This window comes from Pyrgilauda ruficollis, unplaced genomic scaffold (genome assembly GCF_017590135.1).
Source record: "Pyrgilauda ruficollis isolate IOZ18807 unplaced genomic scaffold, ASM1759013v1 scaffold9, whole genome shotgun sequence".
Classification (NCBI taxonomy): Eukaryota; Metazoa; Chordata; class Aves; order Passeriformes; family Passeridae; genus Pyrgilauda; species Pyrgilauda ruficollis.
The window spans coordinates 1,380,964-1,403,141 of NW_024531043.1; the positions used below are offsets into that span (position 1 = coordinate 1,380,964).

Here is a 22,178-nt window from a genome sequence, read left to right on the forward strand (position 1 = left end):
AGGTACCCTTTTAGCACAGAAATACAGCAAAGCACTGCAAAAATACTTGTTAAATGCTTCACTTGCAGCCAGCCTGGTTAAAGGTTAAAACCCCTTCAGAGTATCAGTGTAGCCATGCTGAGCACAGCACTAAGACTGCTTGATAAACTCAGAGCAGGCAACAGGCTGACACAACACAGGTGGAGCTGAAGATTTCTACCTCAAATGGGTCTGCAAGGAGCACTGTCACTCTGTCACTTGTGACAAGGAGTTAAAGCACTGGAAGGAAGAGAAAGAACAACACTGGAATTGTGATGAACTTAATGCCCCTCCAGCAGCTCAGTAAGAGCACCAGCTCTGTGAAAGGTTTGCACCAAGCCACCTCAAAGTACTAAAAAAGGATATAATTCAAGCCTACTGTGTAACACCAAACTAATCTGCTACTTCTCCACTTGAAAATTCACTGAGGCTTCAAAGCAGGACACACCTAACTAGACAAACTAAAAGATTCATTCCTTACTTCAGAGTTGAAGCCTTCGGACCCTTCCATCCAACCTACCATTTTTAAGATATTCCAGCATATGGTAGAGCATTCACCCAGCCTATTTTGTGTAGATGAGATATTAGTAAGGACTTTTCTCCATTCCTCTCCAAAAAGCACACCTGTAGAATTGTCATCAGATACGATGTAAAATATATCACTTCAAGATAAGTGATAGACACTCATCTCAAGTATTTCAAGAAATTTCCAGGATTTCACAAAAACTCACCAGCAGACCAACTCCTAAATCCTGATTTAGCAGTTCCATAAGCAAAACTGAAGAATGAGAAAGGTGCAGCAAGACAGGCACAGCTGCCTGTTCACTCCAGGTCTCATTTACTTTTCTGGTAAAGAAGAACTCACTGGCTAGGTAGGGTTTGAGTGACACACGCCTTGGTATTTAAATAACTGAGATCTAGAGATGTAGGACAGAGGTGAACAAGCAGGAGTTAACTCTTCAAACAAATGCAGGTTTTAACAGGATAAATTCTTATCCTATACTTGGAGTTTAAAGGTTACAAAAAGCTCAGTGTTGGAGGAACATATCAGCACCAGGCAACAAGCTTTTTATAACATGGCAAAGATGCTCTGAATTCCGTGTAGAGGCTGAGCTGTCACTCACCCAGCATGATCTATGGATTCCCAGCTCCACAGGAAGGTTCACACTTTCTCCTTCACATTCTTATAAGCAATAAACTCTGAGTTTGTTGTTTCATTTCTGAGTTCTGGTTAAAATGTTATTAAAAAGAAAAATCAAAGTAACCAAGTCATGATTTTTAGGGGTCATGGCCCTTCGGGAGTCACCTAACAAGCAACAGATTCTTCAGACAAGTTCCAAGCCATCAAATTTGTTTCAACACGTACCAACTCTGCTAAGCCAAGTCTTTCAACAACTCACCAAAGGGTGACCCAGGGGAGAATACAATGGCACAACCTGACTAACTGCTATTCAGTCAAGGTGCTGGCTGTGTTTTCTTTTGCAGGCATGATGGATGCATGGAGTTCTCCTACCAAAATTATCTTCACACAGCTGCACAAGCCCCCTCTGAATTGACCCCAGGGTATTCCTTCACCTTCCACATTTTAATTATTTACAAATAATTAAGCACATCTTAAGAACAGCAACCCACACACGGACCTAAGTTCTTCCTCCTAAGTTTTCCACACCTTCCACATTTTAATTATTTACAAATAATTAAGCACATCTTAAGAACAGCAACCCCACACACAGACCTAAGTTCTTCCTCCTCAGTTTTCCGGAGTCAAACAGGAGTTTTGAAGCTCTAGAAAACAGGTGCTGCAACACCAGTTTAAAGTTTACTGTTAATCAATCCATGGAAGCTTAAAAACTGACCTTTCACAAGCGGCAAAACACAAGCTGGCTACACCTGCAAGTGCACCACAAACGTGCTCCACAGCCCCATCTCCAGACTCCTGAAAATCAAATGTCAGCAATGAAACCACCAAGACTCATCAGCCTACCTGAAGAGACTGGAGTGTTCTCTGCACCTGCAGAAGTGGTTATCACCTTCCAAACCCAGCCTGGAAATTCAGATCAGCTCAGAATTAAAGAGGAATTCTTTAATTGTCTTGGCAAGAGGCAGCATAAAAATTGTGGAATTGAAGCACATAAATCAGGTTTTGGCATTAGGCCTTTCTTTAAGTTAAACTAAATTCTCCCCAGCCCCCCTGCTCACTTCTTGCACAGAAACATTCAGTCTTTTCTTGTCCTTTTCAGGATCCGAGTCAGTTCAGACCAATTTCTTTGGACAAGGGATGTTTTAACTGACCACTCCTTGCCTTCATGAAGTCACTTTATCTCAATGTACATTACTAGATCTATAGCATATTTATAGAAAAATAATTTCTTAACTACTACACAAGTTGGTCTGCTGGGATTGACATATGGCAGTAAGGGTTGAAAATGAGACTAAAAGCTGAATTTTGTTGGAAGAACCAGAAAAAAACCCTAACAGTAGTTAGAAATACTTAGAAATTGAAAGGAGACAAAGTAGATTAAGCCATATTGCAGTCCTGGGGATCTTGAAATATGTTAAAACACGTGAGGCTTAGCCCTACTAGGTCTCTGCTTTGAATACCAAATAATTTGGGTCTGTGAGAGAGAAGCATGCTAGAAGCAGGAAAGGATCTGCATCGCAAGGGCTGCTCAGGTAATCCCTGCCTCTGTGAGCAGTGGTCCAGCTTTGGGCACTGGTACAGTTTAGAAAGCTGGACAATAACTTGAAATACTAATGTTTAGAAAAATAAGCTACAGGACACAGCAGCTTATAACTTACTCTTTAGGGAGCTGCCAAGTGCTTCCTCCCCAACCCAAGCAAATCAAGGTGCCTTATGCAAGAGGAAAAGTCTTCATACCTGAGTGCTGAATGGGACCACGGCGGGCTGGGACATGATGCAACAGCACCATTAGTTTTAATGGGGCTGCTCTCTGGGTGTGACCCTGCAAGGAGGGGAGCACCACTGGGACCGTACACAAACAGCTTAGTAAAAATCCACGCTCCACAGAGAAAGCAAGAATAGCTCTTATTGTCTTTGCTATACCAGTCTTACACTTGTCAAATGAAGCAAAACTCTTTGTCCACAACTCCCCAGGCTGACTCCACCAGACCCACCCAGCTCAGGCATCAGCAGTGGTAGTGATGAATCCAACCACCCTACACAGGTAAGCAGAGCACCAAGCAGGTTTCCAGACTGCTTCCTACTGCCTGCTGATTACAACAGCAGGTTTGGCACTGCTGACTCCTCAGTGAATTATCCTAGAACTCTCACCCTCAGACCCTTGTGCTGCTCAGTTTTCGCCAGCCCTTCAAGAGTTCACGGGAAGAAGTGCCTGTACAATGAGAACACTGCAGAGGAGTTGGAATGCCCCAGCAATGAAAAGCGAGACAGCTCTCCAGCCTGCCAGTCAACACTGGAGAAGGAAAGGATAATTTGCCTGGAGTAATGAGCTAAGTATAGAGTCACCACGATTCCAGGGGCCCAATTATCTCTGCAATTCTTCTGATGCGAGTGGAACACCTTGGGAGGCAGCCATCTCCAGCTGCAGGCAGAACCAGGGAGTGAGGCCACTGCCCTGATCTTGTGCTTAACAGACCGAATTCTGCAAAAGCAGCACCAAGAGTCAAGACCGCCATTTTCTAACTCACTGCAATCTTTCTGCCATTCTCAATTCATTACCATATTTCAGCACTTTAGGGAATCCTGTGCTATTTTAGAAAACCCCTTGCCCAGTCCTCTCCCCAGGTCAGTGTTTAGCAGTCACCTTCATCAAGTGTCAGCATTCAGCCTGTTATTTAAAAGCCAAAATTCCAGTTTGACAAGTGCAAGGCATTTTGGTTCCAGCTTCTAAAGCCTGCAGAACTGAAGGGGGGGAGAGCAACATGACAGTGACCAGGCACATTGGTACCATTAGACAGCTATACAGGGAGCTACTGCTTTTTGAAATTCACTGTTAATGAATATTTATTATTCGTTTACTTTAACAAGGGTTTATGTGTGTTACTTACACAGCTCTATATCCACTGATGCCCCATGTGGTCAAGACACTAAAAGAAGCACCTACAATTAGCTGTACCACCAGTTTTCCCGCAAGGAGGTTTTGCCCCACATTCCCTTGCAATGATTTGAACATTGTAGGATACTGAACACTCAGGTACAGTGTCAGTACATTGAAGCTGGAATCCTTTTTATAATGAATTTGGAAATTCAGAGCAGGTATCTGATCTCCTTCCTTGCAGACAAGTCTAACTGACCAGATGGCTCTGCCAGAACACAACCCAGCCCAAAATACTAAACACTTGGCCATGGATCTCCAAAACTGAAAATTTCCATGGGGCTTCTCTGTGCAGTCCCAATTTACTCATCTGTTATGTCCAGGGATGCTCTGCAGCAGTGAAGTACACTAACCAAACACCTCCAAATCATGTGATACTCATGCTTGAGTCTGAAGGGATTAAGAGATTCCAGCCCAAAGTAAAAGAAAACAAGCAAGCCATTGTATTCTGCATTAGAACACAACTGTGCCTTGACCATAATCCATCAGCCAAACCTACAAGGAAAGCTGAGCAGACCTCAAAATATTTACCTTGTTCCATCTTCCTCCTTTTTCCTCAGAGAGTTCAGATTTTCCCAAAGTGCAAAAAGGTGCATTCTTTTGGAAGTTACTCAAAGAAAGGTTCACTGAACATAGACAAAGATGATAATTTAATTATAATGGGTATCCAACCAGAATATAATGCCCTGTTCACAGCAAATTCCTGCTACCAGCAGTGAGAGAAAATTAAGAATCTGAATTCTCAAATGTACTCATGACTAGTATGTTCACCAATCAGCAGACAATTAAGCATTCCTGTTCTCTAATTGTAAAGAAGAACACTTGTTTGATAAGGATTAGTCATTAATTTGATGGGAAGCTTATCCACTCTTAAAAAACCATGCACAGTGTTTAGATGGAAAGAAAAGTTCTGCAGGCAATGGCAGTAAATTTGCAAGTTTACATTAAGTACACTTCATTTGCTTTTAAGCTTCCATTTATTAAAGGAAAATAATCAAAATAATCTAGAAATGCAATCTGCTTAGACATTTTAGTCAGGTTTCTTGGATCAAAAGTTCAACCATGCCTACACTACACTAAGTATTTGTTCTCAGAAGCGAATAAAAAGGAAACAAAGAAAACTCAAATATAACAATAAAAAAAAATCACAGCTATCAGGTCAAAACACTTAAAAGAAAGGTGTTTCTTCAGACCACAGCAACCTGGCTGCAGAGAGTTCAGAGAAATGTCCTCACATTAAATTTTAAGCCAAGCCGCTCTGTGATATGGCAGGTGAGTTTTCTTCTCACTGCCTCTAATTTTGGCTCATCTGTTCTTTGCCAGGAGACAGACAAGTATTTAAAAAGCCTGAACTTAGAGACCCAGAGAACAGCAGAAGTCAGCTTTGACAACAGTAATTTTAGTTGGAGAAGACACCACAGGCTGGATGCAGGTAAAACTCCAGACAGATTCCAGCTGCAGCACATCCAGCACTAGGTCTGGAAAGGTCTCCAAGCAAAGGTCTCCAGCCCCACCAGGATGCATCAACCAGCACAACTTCCCAGCAGCTCATCTCTCTCTGGTTTAAGTTTCCATGATAGCATGGAAACATGCTTGCAGCTAGCAATGGAACAAGCAAAGCTTTCCCAGGTACACATTTAGGTCAATTATGGCTCTGAGAGATGAAATCAGACAGCCACAGCCACTGGCTTCCTCCTGTCCTCCCCAAGGAGAACAGGGACAGCCAGGCTGCTGGGTCCCTCCTAAATACTGTATAGCATATTCCAGGGAAATGCTTTCCACCAATTCCAATCCTAGAAATACCAAGGAAACTTTCCACCAATTCCAGACCTAATGGCAGCCACTTCCATGAGTAGCTTTGGACTTACACTCATTTTGAATGGACACAGTGATATCATGAGAGTGACAGGACAGAGCTCAGTGGTGGGTCAGCTGCTGGACTGGATCCTTCTGACATCTCCTGTACAAAACTGAGGCCTCACTTCAAAAGTACCTGAAGTTACTTTACTCAGATAGCATCCTGTGTAGGATGTGGAAGGCATTAAGACTCCACAGCCATAGTTCCACCAGTACAGTTCAAATAAATTGTTCTTAATCTCTATGTTCTCACTCTTTTTGTTATAGCTTCTTTAATCCACCCTTCAGTCTCACTCAACTCTTCAATATTTTCAACTACTATTCCTAGCAACTGAAAAACCAGAAATCAGTATTCTGGTAGTCTACCCCTGACCCAGACAGTGCTAAACTCTACATGACAGGGAAGATACTCTAGGGAAGATCTGATTTTCCGTCTGTTTTTTGAAATTCTGCCACCAGCTGTACAGAAACCCCCAAAAATAAGAATCCTACTTGCCAAGAACAGTCAAACCTCAGAGGAACTGAGGAGTCAGACTCACAGGGCCTGGGAGCCTTATGATGCACATGAGCCCTATGTGAAAGGCTGCTCTCAGGGTGAGCTGGGGAGATGCCCTGCAGCGAGTCCTGCCTTTGCTCTGCTCTCCAAGGACACTCAGGAAACCAACCAAGTGCATCTTGTCTTCACAGACTCCATGTCAACCTACACAGACAGGATTTCTGCCCTCTCCTCCCTCAGGTGCCCAGCAGCAGCTCCCCTCAGGCACTTCCACAAGCAGAAAAAGCAGCATTGAAGAAAACAAGTCTCATTTTGTCAGGAGTCTGCCCTTTCCTGACTGATAGAGAAGTCAAAACCCTCCTTTAAAGGTACAGGGAAAAATAAACTGTTTTTATTTCTCTGTCCTTTCAGGTAACACCACAAAATTAATGCTTTGATTACAGCCCTCGTTTGCAGTCCCAAACTTGGAGAAGCAAATGAGGCCCACAAAAGGGCAACACAAAACTGTTCTACCAGTGTTTCTATAAATAATGTCTATACCAGTGCACAAATCTCTGGTATTTGAAAGAAAAACTACAAAGACTTAATTATGGCAATGCAGCAGCCTTCCTCCACAAATTCAACCTGAAGTGTATTACTTCCCCCCATACTGATTACATGTTCCAGAAACTAAACCTCAGAGTACCAGAACAATCCAAAATACTTAGAGACTATTAGACTTGTATATACAAAAGACTTCATCATACAGACAGGCACCCTAGAGATTTATTTCATGCTACTTTGTTTTCAGAAATCTCAGTTAAAGAAAGATTTATACCATTTTCACTGGTTTTCCCTGATGAAAATCTTTCTTAAAATAGGGTACAAGAGCCTTAGGTAGAAGTCTTAGCCATGGGCCTGGTGTGCTCACAGCAAGGCAGAAACACATCCAGGAAGTAAAGTTACTAAGACAATGATGTCCATTTGAAATGTAGGCAGCATAAATTACAGTGGAAAAAGTCTTTTTCAATTCTTATCTCAGTAAGGGCTAAACCAAGCAGGACCTGAGAGGTTAAATCTGGTATATCTGCTAGAGACAGGCCCAGTAAAGAATAACTTCAGTTCTGAAATTAACCCAAGACGACGTCACTCTGCAGATGATGCAGGAGCTTTTGGAATAAAATCGAAAGGAGGTGAGCACAGAAAACACAGCTTGAGAGCAACACACAGGATGGAAGAAGACAGTTAAATACCACAGTAACAGAATACAAGTCTTTCCCACAATGATATTCACTGCCTTCTAGACCATGTTCTGAAAGCTCTGAGCCTCATGGCAGCCTTCCCTGCTGTCCAGTCCCAGAAGTCCAAAGATTTGAACATTCCCTGTTATGGCTCTCCCTCTGAAGAACACACCCCAGTCAGGGGGATGGTCTGTTCTGGCTGCCCTTCAGGAAGCCCAGCTCTTCCTAAGTAGCCAGGGACTAACACCAAGGTTCTCATTTCATTAGCTTCAAGCTGATTCCACAGGTGACAGGGTAATTGTCCAAGCTAAGCTCATCTAGCACTAGTTCTAAGGCTTCACCAGATAGAGAATAAACTCTGAAGCTGACCCCCTGCACGCTGCAGAATCAGGTGGTGAACAACCAATGCCACAGAAGTCAGGGACTGCATCAGCTCCATCAGCACCTCGGATGAAGCTCTCTACAGCAAGCCCAGCCCCACTTCCATTGTGGTTTGTCAGCCCATCGCAACGAACGCTGCAAACAACAGCCAGATGTGCTGAGCAAGAAGCCCCACTTCCATTGTGGTTTGTGTGGTTTGTCAGCCCATCGCAACGAACAACAGCCAGATGTGCTGAGCAAGGCAAAGGACAAATTGCTTTGCTTGTCACCTCCCAGGGCTCCTCCAAGCCTCAGTTTATTTGATGTTCTGCCCTCCTTCAACAAACACCCAACTGCAAAGTTGCATTTTGAAGTATTTACAATTCAGTATTTTGGTTCAATTTCTCTTTTAAAAGGGGGTTGATACTGCTTAGGATCTGTTTGTGTTACTGAGGACACATTTCATTACTGGCATGAGTGGTTATGTACAACTGCCTGCCCCCAAGCCAGCCCACCAATGCTGCTTTACAGCTCTTCACTGCATTCCTAATCAAGAGGAAAAATAATGGATTTACTACCTCAAAATCAACTTCCACTGGAGTCTTGTTCAAGGTAATAATTTTTCAGAAATGGCAATAATTCAATACAGCAGCTTGGATAAGTTTAGTTACAATATCACTAAACAAGGAACAACCAGCTCAAGTCTTCTGACACGCAGCTCCCCCAAGGAAGGCCAAGAACACCGTATTTAGGAAGTCTCTTGGAGAGCCTGGGTTTTTCCCCCCTTCCTTATCAGAGTTTGGAAGAGTTCCACCACCACCGTGATAGCTATTACAATACCATCAGCTGCATCACTCATGCATGTACACACAAAAATTCCAAAAAAATGTCCAGATGGATCTTACCATGGTTACCTTGTTGCAACTATTTTCAGCATTAATACCCCTGAGGAGGATCAGGGCCTCTGAAGTATTCAGCTGCCCCCAGGAAGCCCTACAGAGCACGTCCAGTTACCAACTTAACCTGCAGCCACACTCACGTGTCAAAACAACTGCTGCTTTCAAGACTTCACCTGAAGATTCCAAGATTCCAGAGTTTCAGAAGACAAACCAAAGCCAGGCATCAGCAACTGTGTTTTAAGTGAAGCCTTTACAAACAGTGCTTCATGCTGGACATCCATGACTCCAGAAACAGCTTTTCCATTTCAACCAACATTCCAGAAAGCTGCCTGTTTGCCCTCCCTCCCTTCCTCCCCAGCTCACTCTGCAGGCCCAAGCCTCACTTCCAGGTACACACTGGTACTTCCTGAAGGAGAACAGGGCACCTGTGGCTCAGAGCAGCACAACCTGACACCTCATAACAGACTGAACGTCAGAGATACCACTGCTTGCAACAAGATCACGCTGCATTTCTTCCCTGCTGCTACAGGCTGGTTCCTCCCTGTAGCTCTGAGCAGCAGGAATGGACTCGAGGCCTTCCTTGAGGGATGACGCGTTGCCCCTGAAAACTTACAGCCACCTGGGGGTCACTTTCAAGACACCACTACCAGCAACTATTAAGCAGGTGAGGGGAAGAACAGGTTGGGGCAACTCACGCTCCAGTTTACCCTTCTGTGGTATCAAGTCCATTCCGTCAGTGCTTCTCAACTGCTCAAAGCAAAGGGACAAAGTTGGGGTTGTTTTGCTAAAGCTGCCCTCCAAATAAGGCCAGCTGACACCAAAGGAGGCTGTGGTTTGTGACCTCTGCCCATCCTACAAGCAGCTGACACGTTTGCAATGCACACAGCAATCCTGCACCCATTCGGGGCTAAGGCATCCAAGGTAGAAGCTGAAAAGCAGCAGGAGCTGAGGGCTCCAGCTCTTTGCTGGGCATAGTAAACAGTAGCAGTAAAATGTCAGCATTTCCAATTCCTGAATTGCCACTGACTTCACTTTGAGGTCTTCCCTTTGTCACTAACTTCCCTTTGAGGTTTTTCATGCAAACCACTCAGTCACCCTGAAATTTTGAAGCGTCACGAAGAAAGAAGTACTTGCCTTTTAACAATCCAGTTTTCACAAGAATTACAGCACAAACTAAGCCCTAAGCAAATCCCTAGAGTTTTCCTGACAGCACTGGGAAGTTACGGCACCAATATCTAGAAGAGGGCTGAAGTTACAAGACATGAAGCTCATTTCCCAGAGTTTAAAACCCACATTGGACCTCACAGGCAGATCTTTACACCACCAGCTACTCAGGCTGCAGACAAATGCAGAACAGTTGCACTTTATTTCTGGGGCAATTCAGTATCTAACAGGTTATTTTGAGAGAAACATGACATTACTTTGATTCAGCCAGTGAAAGCTACTATGAAACATATGCATGTTTAAGTATCTGGATGTTTCATTCCGGTTCACAGGATCTGACAAGCACTAATTTGGCTGTTTGGAGTCACGAGCTCTGAAGACACCATCCACACCAACTGGAAGAGTCCTATCCTCTTGTATCCAGTTACAATTCCCAGTAGGAAACCACCAGAGCAGGAACAGCCTTCACAGCCCTTTGAGCTGTGCTGGTGAAATTATCTCAAACTCCATGCTGGATGCCAAGCCACTTCCTCCACAGAGACAATTCCTCTTCCCTGTCCCATCAGACCTGCCAGGCTCCTGCCTGTTACTCCAGCAGCCCAAAGATCCCCTTCTCCTAAGTTACTCCTTTTTTTCCAGGTTACTTGCCAGCAAAGTACTGCACAGCCATGTTCCTCCTACTCCTGCAAGCTGACAACATACTTCTCTCCATCATCTTGGCTTGCATGTAGGTGGAATGAGATCTGAGATAAAATATTGTATCCTCTATTTCAGAAGCCTGGGCAGGCTCCATTTCTGTCTCCTCCAGCTGCAGATGGCCATTTTTATGGACAATAAATAAATAAAATGAAATGAGAGCTTATCAAGCTGACCTATTCCACTTTTGTGGTATCATTTGTGGGTTGCATGGCTTGTTCCTTGAGCAGGTTAACAATGATATTTTAATAATTGCTAGTGCAGACAGTTCATGCAATAGACGCTAACAGTACCCCAGACAGGCACCTATAGCACTGCCAGTGAGAGGATTCAGCTTGGCTCTCCATTTATCATTCCTACAACCTGAAGTGGGACAGGAGCAGCTTTCAGTGCAGAGATGTATCACTGTTGGTGCACCTTTGCCCTTCTCCAAGCTCCAGAGCAGGCACAGAACCACTTGTCACTGAAGCACTTTAGAACCTCATGCCCCGCCTTCACTTATCTGCACAAAGTTTCAACACTTGCAGCCCAGTATTTCCTGTGCAAGGAAAGAAAGCACACTTCTATCTCCCAAGCCCACTGTAATCAGTAACAGCTGAAGCAAAGCAGGTATCAGATGTCAACCTCCTCCCCTCCAGTTTACAAGCACTCCTTCATAAAACCTCCTTCATCTCCACCAAAAGAGTTCATTTCCAAATACCACATGCTTTAGTAGCAGACAAAAGGCATCTCAGTTCTTTATCTGAAGCTCAGAGCATGACAGGTACTACAACAAACCTGTCATAGCTCCTTCCGTCATGCTGCCACCCCTTCCCAGTAGACTCACCTTTATAATATAAATAATATAAATATGCTTTTATATTCATCAGAAAGCCAAGCTGTGCTTCCACTCAGCACTACCTGACATGATTCACTAGCCAAGTTCTTTTCTTCTAAAAGAAAGCCTTATTGCACATGGCTACATCACACAAGAAAACAAACAGGTGAAGCACACAGAAAAGTGCCTACAAGACCTGAAGTCTGCAAGAGTTACAAGCTCACACCCAACCTTCCCACAGTAAGGGAAGTGTGCACAGAAAGGAAAGAAATCAGTTTCCTGTATAAAGTTGTGAAGAAACACCAGGTCTCATCTGCTGATCAAGAAAACAGCCTCTAAAAGAGCAAGTGCAGGAACAACTTCAATGCACAAACTTAAACTCCACGTTGGGGGGCAAGGCACTTACCAGGGAAGGGCAACATCTGCTCATATCCCAGCAAAAGAACAGGACTGTTAAAAGGAACAAGGGAAAGAGGCGTAATTAAAGCCCCAAAACCATATAAATAAAAAGTCTTAAAAAGTCCCACTTAGAAAAGGAACAGGAATTTCGGCCGCACGCACAAGGGCAGCTGAACACTGCTGACACCACAGCCCCAGCGGCCGGAGCAGCCGAGCAGGGGCTGCCAGCGGCATGGGACGATCCCCGGCCGGGCTCGCCGAGGACCGGCCATCCCCACGGGCCGGGCAGGGGGCGGCAGCGTCGGGCGAGGCCCACGGGCAGTAGGAGCTCCTCTGCCCCGGGGAGCCCACCCTGCCCCGGCCGCCCGAACCCGGCAGCGCAGGGCCCGGCCCCGGCCCGCCCGGCATCGCCGCTCGCCCGGGGATGAGAGGCCGCCGCACCGCGGCCGCGGAGCCGGGCCGCCTCCTCCTCCTCCTCCTGCCGCCCGTGCCGAGCGGAGCCGAGCGGAGGGCGCCGTGCCGGCCCCGCCGCCGCCCCTCACCCGCAGCCGAGGGGGCGTGTGCGGCCCTCAGTGACAGCGCGGCCGCGCTCCGCCAGGCCCCGGCGCGGCGGGCCGGCCCTCCCCGCTGCAGGACAAGGGGCACCCCGGCGGGTCCTTACCGCTGGGCAGGGCATGGCGCGGAGCCCCCGCCCGTGCCGGGGCGCGGCGTCCTGCCGAGGCCGGGGTCGCTGCGGGCTCGGGGCCGCCGTCGCCGCCTCACGGACACAACAACATGGCGGCCGCGCGGCCTCCTCCCTCCTCCCCCCGCGGGGCGGAGCCGGGCGCGAGCCGCTCCCGCCCTCCGCCCTGAGGGGAGGGGAGGAAGGGGGGAGGGGGCGGCCCCCGGCCCGCGCTGAGGGACCGTGGGGTCACGGAATCAGGGAATCACAGAATCGCGGCGCCATCAAGGTTGGAAGATCATCTGCTGGTTTGAGATCATCTACTGGTTTAAGATCGTCTCTTCCAACCGTCAGCCCAGCACCGTCACCGTAACCCCTAAACCACCCCACATCACCCGGCGACAGATGCAGACGCCTCTTGAAGGCCCCAGAGAGGGGACTCCACCAGCTCCCTGGGCAGCCCCTTCCGAGGTCTGACCGCCTGGACGGTGAAAAGTTTTTTCTAATCTGTAGCGTCGCGGCCCCGCTCGCTCCCGCGCTTGCCGTGCCCTCAGGAGGCGGCTGCCATCCCTCGGCCCCTCAGAGCGTGGAAGGCAGGGCCGGCAGGGATGAGTAAGGGACTGAGCATCTCCCTGAGGAGGAGACACTGCAGGAGCCGGGCCTGGCTAGTCTGGAGAAGAGAAAACTGAGAGGGGATCTCATCAATCCGTGCAAATATCTCCAGGGGGTGTCAGAGGATAGTACCAGATTGTTTTCAGTGGTGCCTAGAGACAAAACAAGGAGCAATGGCCATAAACTAAAACAAAAGAAATTCTTCCTCAACATGAGGTAGAATCCATTGAGCAGAGCATTGGACCAGCTGCCCAGGGAGGGCATGGAGACTCCCTCTCTGGAATAATCCAAACCCTGTGTCACCTGCTCAAGGTAACCATCTCCAGGGGGCTGGACTGGGTGATCTCCAGAGGTGCCTCCCACTCCTAGCTATTCTGTGGTTCTGGAATTCTGTGAAGCCACCTTGCCTATTATCCCCCTGTGAGGTTCATGATCCTGGCACTGGCTGAGCAAGGCTGTGGAACAAGCAGGGTCTCAGCAGAGGTTTGGCAGCCATCTCGGCCAATCTGTGAGTCAGGTAACAGTGGAAGTGTGTGCTGAGGTGAGCTGGGTGTGTGTTCCCATACCTCACTGCCATCCATCCATCTCAGGATCCTCAAAAATCCCTGGAGAAACATCCTGTTCCACTATAACCTGAGATTAGTTCAGTTGGTCAGGGCGGTGCCGCTAACACAAAGGCTGTGGGTTCAATCCCCGTAAGGGCCATTCATTTAAGGTTTGGACTTGATGATCCTCATGGGTCCCTTTGGACTCAGAATATTCTGTGATCTACAGAAGCTGTTCTGGTGTGCAAGGTCTTCTGGCCGCTGTTTCCTGCGTTGCTTTGGTGACATTCAGCTCAGCTGTAGGAACATGTGTGGCCCCACGCCACCAGGCCACGCGCTGTCCAAGCCACCCTGCGCAGCCCGCGGCTCCTAAGGCATGAGGTAATGGGGAGCTGGGAGCCAGCACGAGTCAGGACTGCCAAAAACCACATGGAAACTGAGAGACAAGTGATAAAGCAAAAGGCCTGTGAGCGTTAAGCTACAGAAAACACAGGAAAGCTGGAGAGTGGCAGCAGTGTTGGAGGTGGCAGGAACATTGCTGGTTCCAAAATGAAGCTCTAGCTGAGCCTTGTGCTATGGAGCTCCTTTCCAGAAGCAAGATTTATATCTGGATTTTGCTGCAACTGTGATGGATTGTTAATGTTTTATTTTTATACATAGCTTTAATTTACAATACCATATGTAGGTCAGGTTGTACTTTTGCAGGAGATTTCCACCTGCTCCTCATGTTTGCCTTGATCTGAAATGAAATGCTTGCAAGTAGCTATAAAATGCACTCCTAAATTATCCCCAGGACTCTCCCTCTGAGTCCAAGGCTAGTCATTGTAACAGATGGACTTCAGTCTGTCATTAGGTCATGTCTGTGCTGGAAGGAGCATAAGTGTTCAGAGGGAGCAATGCAAAATACAGAAGCCTGTGTCTTCTCACTCAGATATGAGCCACGCAGTGAGCTGTGTTCTGGTTTGGCTCCCTTGGTCAGGGACAGCAAACATTTGAAAGGGAGTTAATCAGCCCCTCTGAAAGGATTTTTTCCAACAACAAGCCATCATCTGAATGCAAATGTGATCTGAATGTCAATATGTACTTTCAGAGGAACTTTGGAAGAAATACAGGTAACTGAAGGGAAAAACAGGATTCCTGGCCTGTTTACACCCAAAAGGAATGAAAATATGTAGAGCCAGTAGAGCTGTAGCTGAAAAGGATGTGTGTTGACAGCATCAGCAAGCAAAATATGAATTTTGAGAAGTCCCTGTTAAATGTTGCCTTTTGCAGTGTGCCTGGAGGGAGATCAAATGTGACCTACTTTGGGAAGCTGGATCCTGGAGACCTGGGGCTCCTGTACAGCAGAACCTGCTGGGTGCTCCTTCTGGTCCTTAAAGAGGGGGAATCCTGCAGTGCCATCCCTGTGACAGGAAATGCTGGCACTTCCAGCTGCCTGTTATATTTGTACATTTTATCTTTACCAATCTAGTCACACACAGTGCATGGAGACATTCCATATCTTGTGTCCCAAACCTCTCTGTATCTTGTGTTCCAGTCTATTTTTTAATTCATGGCCCAGTGTTAAATGACTTTTGCTTCTATTTTCCATGATGATCAGGGCAAAGGATAAGAATTATTTTATGGAAATGGAAATTACTGGACCCAAAGGGAGAGCAAGGCCTCTGAGAACCTGACATACAGCTCAGGGAATGAGGTGTTCCCAAACCCAGAGTCCTGAAGGAACTGGAGTGTATCCTCACTCATCCAGTAGAGGGGTTTTAATTTGGGAGGTGGAGGGTGGTAATGAATTATGGAGGACCTCCTGAAGCACTGGCTGGTTTTAAGCAGGAGGAAGTAAAGCAATCCAACCATTTAGACACCTGTTAGTGTGACCTTAAGAGCACTCAAAGCTTAAAATATAAAATAAAAAGGAAAAAGTTGGGGACAGGCAAGTAAGTTTAAAACTGTAAAATAAGAATGTGATGTGACTTTACACATATACATACATAAAGACTGATTGCTTTAAACTAAGATTAACTAAGATTATACCCTTGATAGTTGTTTCCTAGACATGGATATATAATAGATGCATTAATTTATTCAGTAAATTAGTGGAAAGCAGGTCCATAAAAAAGATAGCTAGGTGGAAAAGGTAGGGAAGTCACCTCAAACACGCACCAGCTGTGGTTGCACCAAGGGAATTTGTGGGATTACAAAGGGAAGAGTGGGCAGAAAGTGCCTGGATTGCCATGTTCCCCTCAGGTAGCCTCACCTCCCTGGATCCCAGGACCACAGCCTGGCCCGTGTGTGCTTTTGCTCTTGCACAATATTTTTCAGACAGGCCTTGGAACAAAAGGTAGGAGGGAGCTGATGGCATTTGCTGATGGCACAAAGCTGGGAGGCACTGGCTGTGCAGCAGGAATAGCTGTATTGCTGGAAGAGCTGGATAACATGGAGTGCTGGCACACTGGAAATGGGATGAAATTTAATAGTGGAAAGTACAAGGTCATGCCCTTGGGAATTGCTAACAAGAATCTCTGCCGCAAGCTGGGAGCTCATCAGTTGGAAATGACAGAAGAAGGGAAAAATCTGGGTGTATTTGTTGATCTCGAGATGACGACAAACTCCCAATCTGAAGCAGATCTGACAAAAAGCACACACACAGAGGTATTTCCAGGAGAAGGGGAATGTTAATGCCATTATAGAAGCCTCTGCTGCAACCTTCTCTGGAATTATGCATGCAGCTCTGGTCACTTTTAATCAGGGGACACAAACTTAAAATGTGACTGGAAAGTAATTATAGGCTAATCCTGATTTTTTTCTTATACAAGGATCTTGAGATAATTTGTTTAGCCAGAAAACCTGAGTGCTGAGAAAAGATACAGTTCTTTGTGAAACTTAGGGAGTAAACACAGCAGTAAACACATCTCCCTTAAGAGCAAGGGTGATGTTCCTGTACGAGAAAACAAGTATCCGATGGCCATGAGAAGTCTGGGCTGAAACATGAGAACACACCAGAGCTTCCAGCAGCTCAAGTCCCGAGGCTCTGGGTCATCCTTCCCAGAGCTGCTGTCCCCTGATGCCATTGCCATCAGCAGCTGACCCTAAAAGCCCAGTGAGTCCTTTCCAAACTGTTCTTACCATTTGAGGCACAGCCACGGAGTTACCAACTGGCTTCTTATGGAAAGAAAAGAGGTGCCTGGTGTGAGAAGGTATTCCTTGGGCTGCAGTTGCCCACTTGAGTGATTGGCTGTGTTAAAATCTGCACATGGTGGTGGTGAGGTGAGAGCATCCTGTCCTGGGTCACCCCACCCTGGTCCCTCAGATCACCTTTGCAGGGGCTGCTCTCGTGCCCATGGTGTACAGGAGCTGCAGTCCTGGAGTCATCCCCACCTGGAACAGGGAGAAACAGCAAAACCAAAGATGTGCCAGGTCCTTTCCTGCCCCTGGTACCACCCAGGGCCCTGTAATACACTTCCCTCCTGTGGCCCCAACAGCCACCTCGGCATTTACAGGCTGTTTCTGTTATGATGAAAAACTGATGGCAGGGTTAGATATGTCTTAAAAAAACAGCACACCAAGTCCTGCTTCAGTAAGAACAGTCAGACCATGGAACACAGGGCACTTTGCTTTCTCAGGGCTCCAAACTGGCTCCCTTGCTCAGTTTTTTACCCAAAACCAGCTCTCCTCGTCCCATCTCTCCTATTTTGTTTCCATCTTTTACCCTATTTAAATGTTTTACTCATTTTACTTTCCTGGGTTTTTGATGAATGCCTGAAAAGAATGCTGACCCTGACCACAGTATTTACACTGTGTTCCTCCATGTGTAGGTGTTTCCATTCTTCCTGCTCCCACCCGACAAGTGCTATTTCATTGTTCATTCAATCCAAGTGGCAGCAGGTGACATTGGGGTCAGCACAGCGTGAGGGCCACCCCTGATTCAAATGTGCCAGGACAGAGGCACTGCCAGTCATCCTGATGGGGCCCCAAAACAGATGCTCTGACTCATTCCCTTGCAAAGTAGATGAATAATTTGAAAATAATGAGATTTTTATTACATACATATCATTTTGGTCAGAATATTTTGCAAGAGCCTCATTTTAGGACTTTTTTGTCTTGTAATAACCCCATTTTACAACAAGATGTGCCATTAGTGACGCTTCGCTGCAGGGAAGCAGCACGCCTTGGCTGCCCATCAAGAAGATTATCACAGGACTACTCAAATAGGAACACTTGGGGGACTCAGAACTTCAAATTCATGGAACAGAGACAATGTTTTTGAGCAGACACTGGCAGTGGCTTTGGGGACCATGTTTCCAGGTAGGAGCGCAGCTGTCTGAGCCTGGCTCTGCAAGGATGCCACCTGGAAGTCAAAGCTGAAGCCATTGGTATTGAGGATGTGCCAGAAGCTCAGTGTGGGCAGAATGTCCAGAAATCTTGGCTTATGGATGCTTATATTATTTTCTTTAATAGACAAATAATTCATATGAGATTATTATTAGATTAATACAGCTTCATGTTAGACTCACAATTTTCTCCTATGGATCCATGCTGGGAGAGCTGGGTCTGTTCAGCTCCAGAGCAGCTGTGGCTGCCCCTGGATCCCTGGCAGTGCCCAAGGCCAGGCTGGACAGGGCTTGGAGCAGCCTGGGACAGTGGAAGGTATCCCTGCCCATGGCAGGGGGTGGGAATGGGATGAACTTTAAGATCCCTTCCCACTCAAACCATCCCATGACATTGTTTGCTTCATGAGCTAAAAAGTAAAAGTTTGAAAGCATTTTCTGCTGAACCTGTCTTTTCTCTGGAAAAGCAAACTGGCACAAGTCTAACCTGTGTCATGTGCTGTGTTGCTACAACAAAGCTGCCTGAAAAAACATGCTTTTCATAATAAACCATATCTATTTTCCTTAATAAGCACTTAATCACCTTCCTTCTGAGGTTGGATAATTAGAGAAACAGCAGGCAAAGAGAGGGCAAGAAGCTGTTGGATCGGAGGAGCTGTTTGAAGTATCATTAGAAAATTATATTTTAGCTGAATATCTTCAGTGATAATTCCTTCCTGTAGACACAGCCTGGTAACCTGCTCAGGGCTGTGCCTGCTGGGTATTCCCACCCACAGGAACTTGCACCATTGCAACTCCAAAGCTGAGCAGTTCTTGGTTCCTCTGGCCAGGTGGACACTGTAGCTGCAGCCTCCTGGAGCAATGGGAACTGGCATTCCTGCCCCTGCACCGCTGCAGTGCCACCAGAGGGTCAGTTAAGAAGCATCTTGGATCACCTCTGGTGACTTTCATTAGTGACCAAAATAAAAATTATCCTACAATAAGACTTTAGGCTAACAATAAACTTAGAGGAGGTTAATTGGAGCCTGATGGAAAATTGAAGACATAAATAATAAATTACTGTGGGATCTATCAGGTCAACAGTTTAACACCAACACCTTTGGCTCTGGCTTTCAAGGACATGCTGTGGAAAGTGTCATTGTCATTGAGGGGGGCTGGAGCCCCAGGAGAGGCTGAGGAAGCTGGAAAGGGGCTCAGCCTGGAGAAAAGGAGCCTCAGGGGGGACCTTGTGGCTCTGCACAGCTCCTGACAGGAGGGGACAGCCGGGGGGGTCGGGCTGTGCTCCAGGGAACAGGGACAGGAGGAGAGGGAACGGCCTCAGGCTGGGCCAGGGGAGGCTCAGGTTGGATATTGAGAAAATTTCTTTATTAAAGGGTTGTAAAGCCCTGGACCAGGCTGCCCAGGGCAGTGGTGGGGTTTCCATCTCTGGAAGTGTTCAGAAAATGCATGGGTGTGCACTTAGTGGCTGGTCTAGTTGCCAAAGTGATAACTGGTCAGACTTGGAGGGCTTTTCCAATCTACATGATTCTGTGATTCTGTGATTCCAAGGTTTGTAACTTCCATTAGTCCTTGATAATGGAATATATCATTATGTATATATCATTCAGATAATGTATATATCATTAAGATAAAATGAAAAAAAAAAAAAAAGGGAAAAGTAGAGCTGGATTGAAATATTGCAAAGCCCAGGGTTATCCTGATTCATGCCTATTACTGTAATTGCATTTCAGCTACTTTGAACATTTAATGGCCAATTTCTACAACTTTGCAATTTAGTACTGCAGCTCTCCTTTTTTTTTGATTACGCTGACATTTTCCTCAGCCATTTTATTACTCTTTCATTTTATTCTATTTTTTAAGTATGTTTAAGAGTGCTGGTCCTTCAGGTTTCCCTGGCCCCTCTGACCTGTGTGTGAGTGGCATTAAACCCTCTTTGATGTCCCTTGGAGAAGCAGGGGGGGCAACAGGGTCCTCACCTGGTTTGGGTGTGGGCTGAGACTCCTGTGTGAGTAGGAGAACAGCAAAGCAGATCCTCTCCCCAGCCCCAGGCTGTCATTTGGGACTTTGAGGTGGGATTTGAGCAAAGCCAGAAGCTGTGGAAGCCTTGGTGCTGTTCGGGAAGCTCGACTGCAGCGTCCATGACAGCCTGGCAAGGAAAACACACTGACCTCCAGCAGCACATCCCTGGGGTTGCTCCAGCCTTCCTGTTCTTCTCCTGGTGCTTTTTGTGTGGCTCAACATGAAAAAGCTGCTTTTGTGTCTTGTCTTCTTCCGAGCAGGGAGCAGCCTCCCCACACAGCCAGAGTCAGGAGGTGATCCCTGCGGAGCTGTCACAGCACCGGGACAGCGCTGCCGGAACAGGGCACTCGTCCCAGGCCTTGCCTTGTGACATCTGATCATCCTCACCCTTACATTCAGTGCTGAGCAACTTCCTCCCGGCCATGGATCACACCAGGGAAAGAGCCTTTCAATAAAAGCTCATTTTCCAAAGCTTTTTTTTGTGGAGAAATTCTCCTCTTCCACACCTGATCTGAAGCCTGCTTGCCCTGTACCTTCAGGTGGCTCTGGACTGAACCTTGAAAAATGGATTTTCAGCAGAACCAGCAGCCAGCTGACTTTAATGCTTTGCCTTATCTGTGCAAGACACGTTGGCAGTTTCCCTACACACTGCGATCAGAAAGCTGTGATTTCCATTAAGATTTCAGATTTAACTTTTACCGTTGTGAAGTCTTGAAGGTCTCTGGCACATTGTCACAGGTGATGCAGGGTTCTTTTTGCCAGATAAATCTAGACAAATAGTGTGTCTGCATATAATTATTTAACTAGGTTATACATGGGAGTTAATGTCCCCAATTTTGGGCAGAGGCTCCAACAGCTCACAGTGCTTTAGGAAATCAAATAGGGTATACACAGTTGGTAAGGTTACAAAAAACACCCCAAAAAGAGGAATAGTGACTCAAAAGAGCTCGATGACACATTCAAAGCCCACTGAGTCACCTGGCATCTCACCAGCACTGCTCTGAGGAGGGTTGGCACAGGAGGGGACATAAACAGATGCCTTTGCGAGGGAATCATATTTCAGTTGCCAAGTGTTCTCCTCCAGGAAAAAGAATTGGAGCAAACCTTGGACCAACATCATCACTGGGGTTTGGTTCTGGTAGGTTGTTCTGCAGAGCGTGTTGGTGCTGGGGCTCCAGTGCCAAGCTCTGACAGGTGCAGTGATGTTTGAGAAATAGAAACAATGAATATTTCATTTAAAAATTACTAATTCAACAGAATGGGGGAGATGGCAGGTTCCAGACAGCCCGTCGTGACATTTGCAGTGTGAATCCCTAGCACCCAGCTCTGTGTGACGGGAACAGAGCCCGGCTGTGCTGCTGGCCCGGGGGTGTGCGGCCCTCTGCTCACTCCCCCCGCGGGGTCACGGGCACCCCGGTGCCAGCACACCCGGACAGACGGCAGCGAGAACCCCGGCTGTCCGGGGGGCGCGGGCATGGAGGGCACCGCGAGCGGGACTCGGTCCAGCCCGTCCCGAAGGAGCCACACGACACAGCGCATGGCGTGCTTTCTATTTTAGGCCACTTTGCCATCTAAAGCCGGACTCTGCGCTAAGCTCAGGAGGAGTTCCCTGTGGTCAAGGAGGAGAACCGAGACCCTTCGGAGCAGAGATTGGTGACGGCTGGATGTGCCCGTGTCACCCTGCAGGCTGGGAAGCGCCCGGTTCCCGGAGCAAAGGGCTTTCGGTGCGGTGTAAATGTGACTGATGTAATCTGTTCTCACTATCGGTGCTCGTACGAATTGACAGGAATTGCCCTTTTCGTGCGCTGTCCGACTGTAATGCACACACACGTCCCCGGGGAGCAAGGAGAAGCCCCAGCCAAGGGAAGCAGTGTGGGGCTGTGAGGGTCGCCGGCTGTGACAGGTCCCTGTCCCCGCAGAACCCCTTCCCTGCCCGGCCTGTAACACTGGATGGGGCAGCGCAGTTAAGTTAAAAAGGTCTCCTTCATAAAAGGTGATTTATTGAACCAGCTGG

The 22,178-nt window shown here is 47.0% G+C and overlaps 1 protein-coding gene across 9 annotated transcripts in view; it reads right to left on the minus strand.

Moving 5' to 3' along the window:
- The window catches only part of MTMR3 (myotubularin related protein 3), a 72,050-nt gene extending 59,246 nt beyond the window's left edge, over window positions 1–12,804 (minus strand). For 7 of the 9 annotated variants that reach the window (XM_041488942.1, XM_041488945.1, XM_041488944.1 and 4 more), the window contains exons 1-2: window positions 12,664–12,804; window positions 12,010–12,053 (exon numbers count right to left, since the gene is read on the minus strand). The gene's annotated coding sequence lies outside the window, so the exon portion shown is untranslated. Of the gene's footprint in view, window positions 1–4,625; window positions 4,721–12,009; window positions 12,054–12,663 lie in introns of all 9 variants that reach the window. The other 2 variants (XM_041488939.1, XM_041488940.1) reach the window with 2 other exon arrangements.
- Window positions 12,805–22,178: the final 9,374 nt, after the last annotated feature.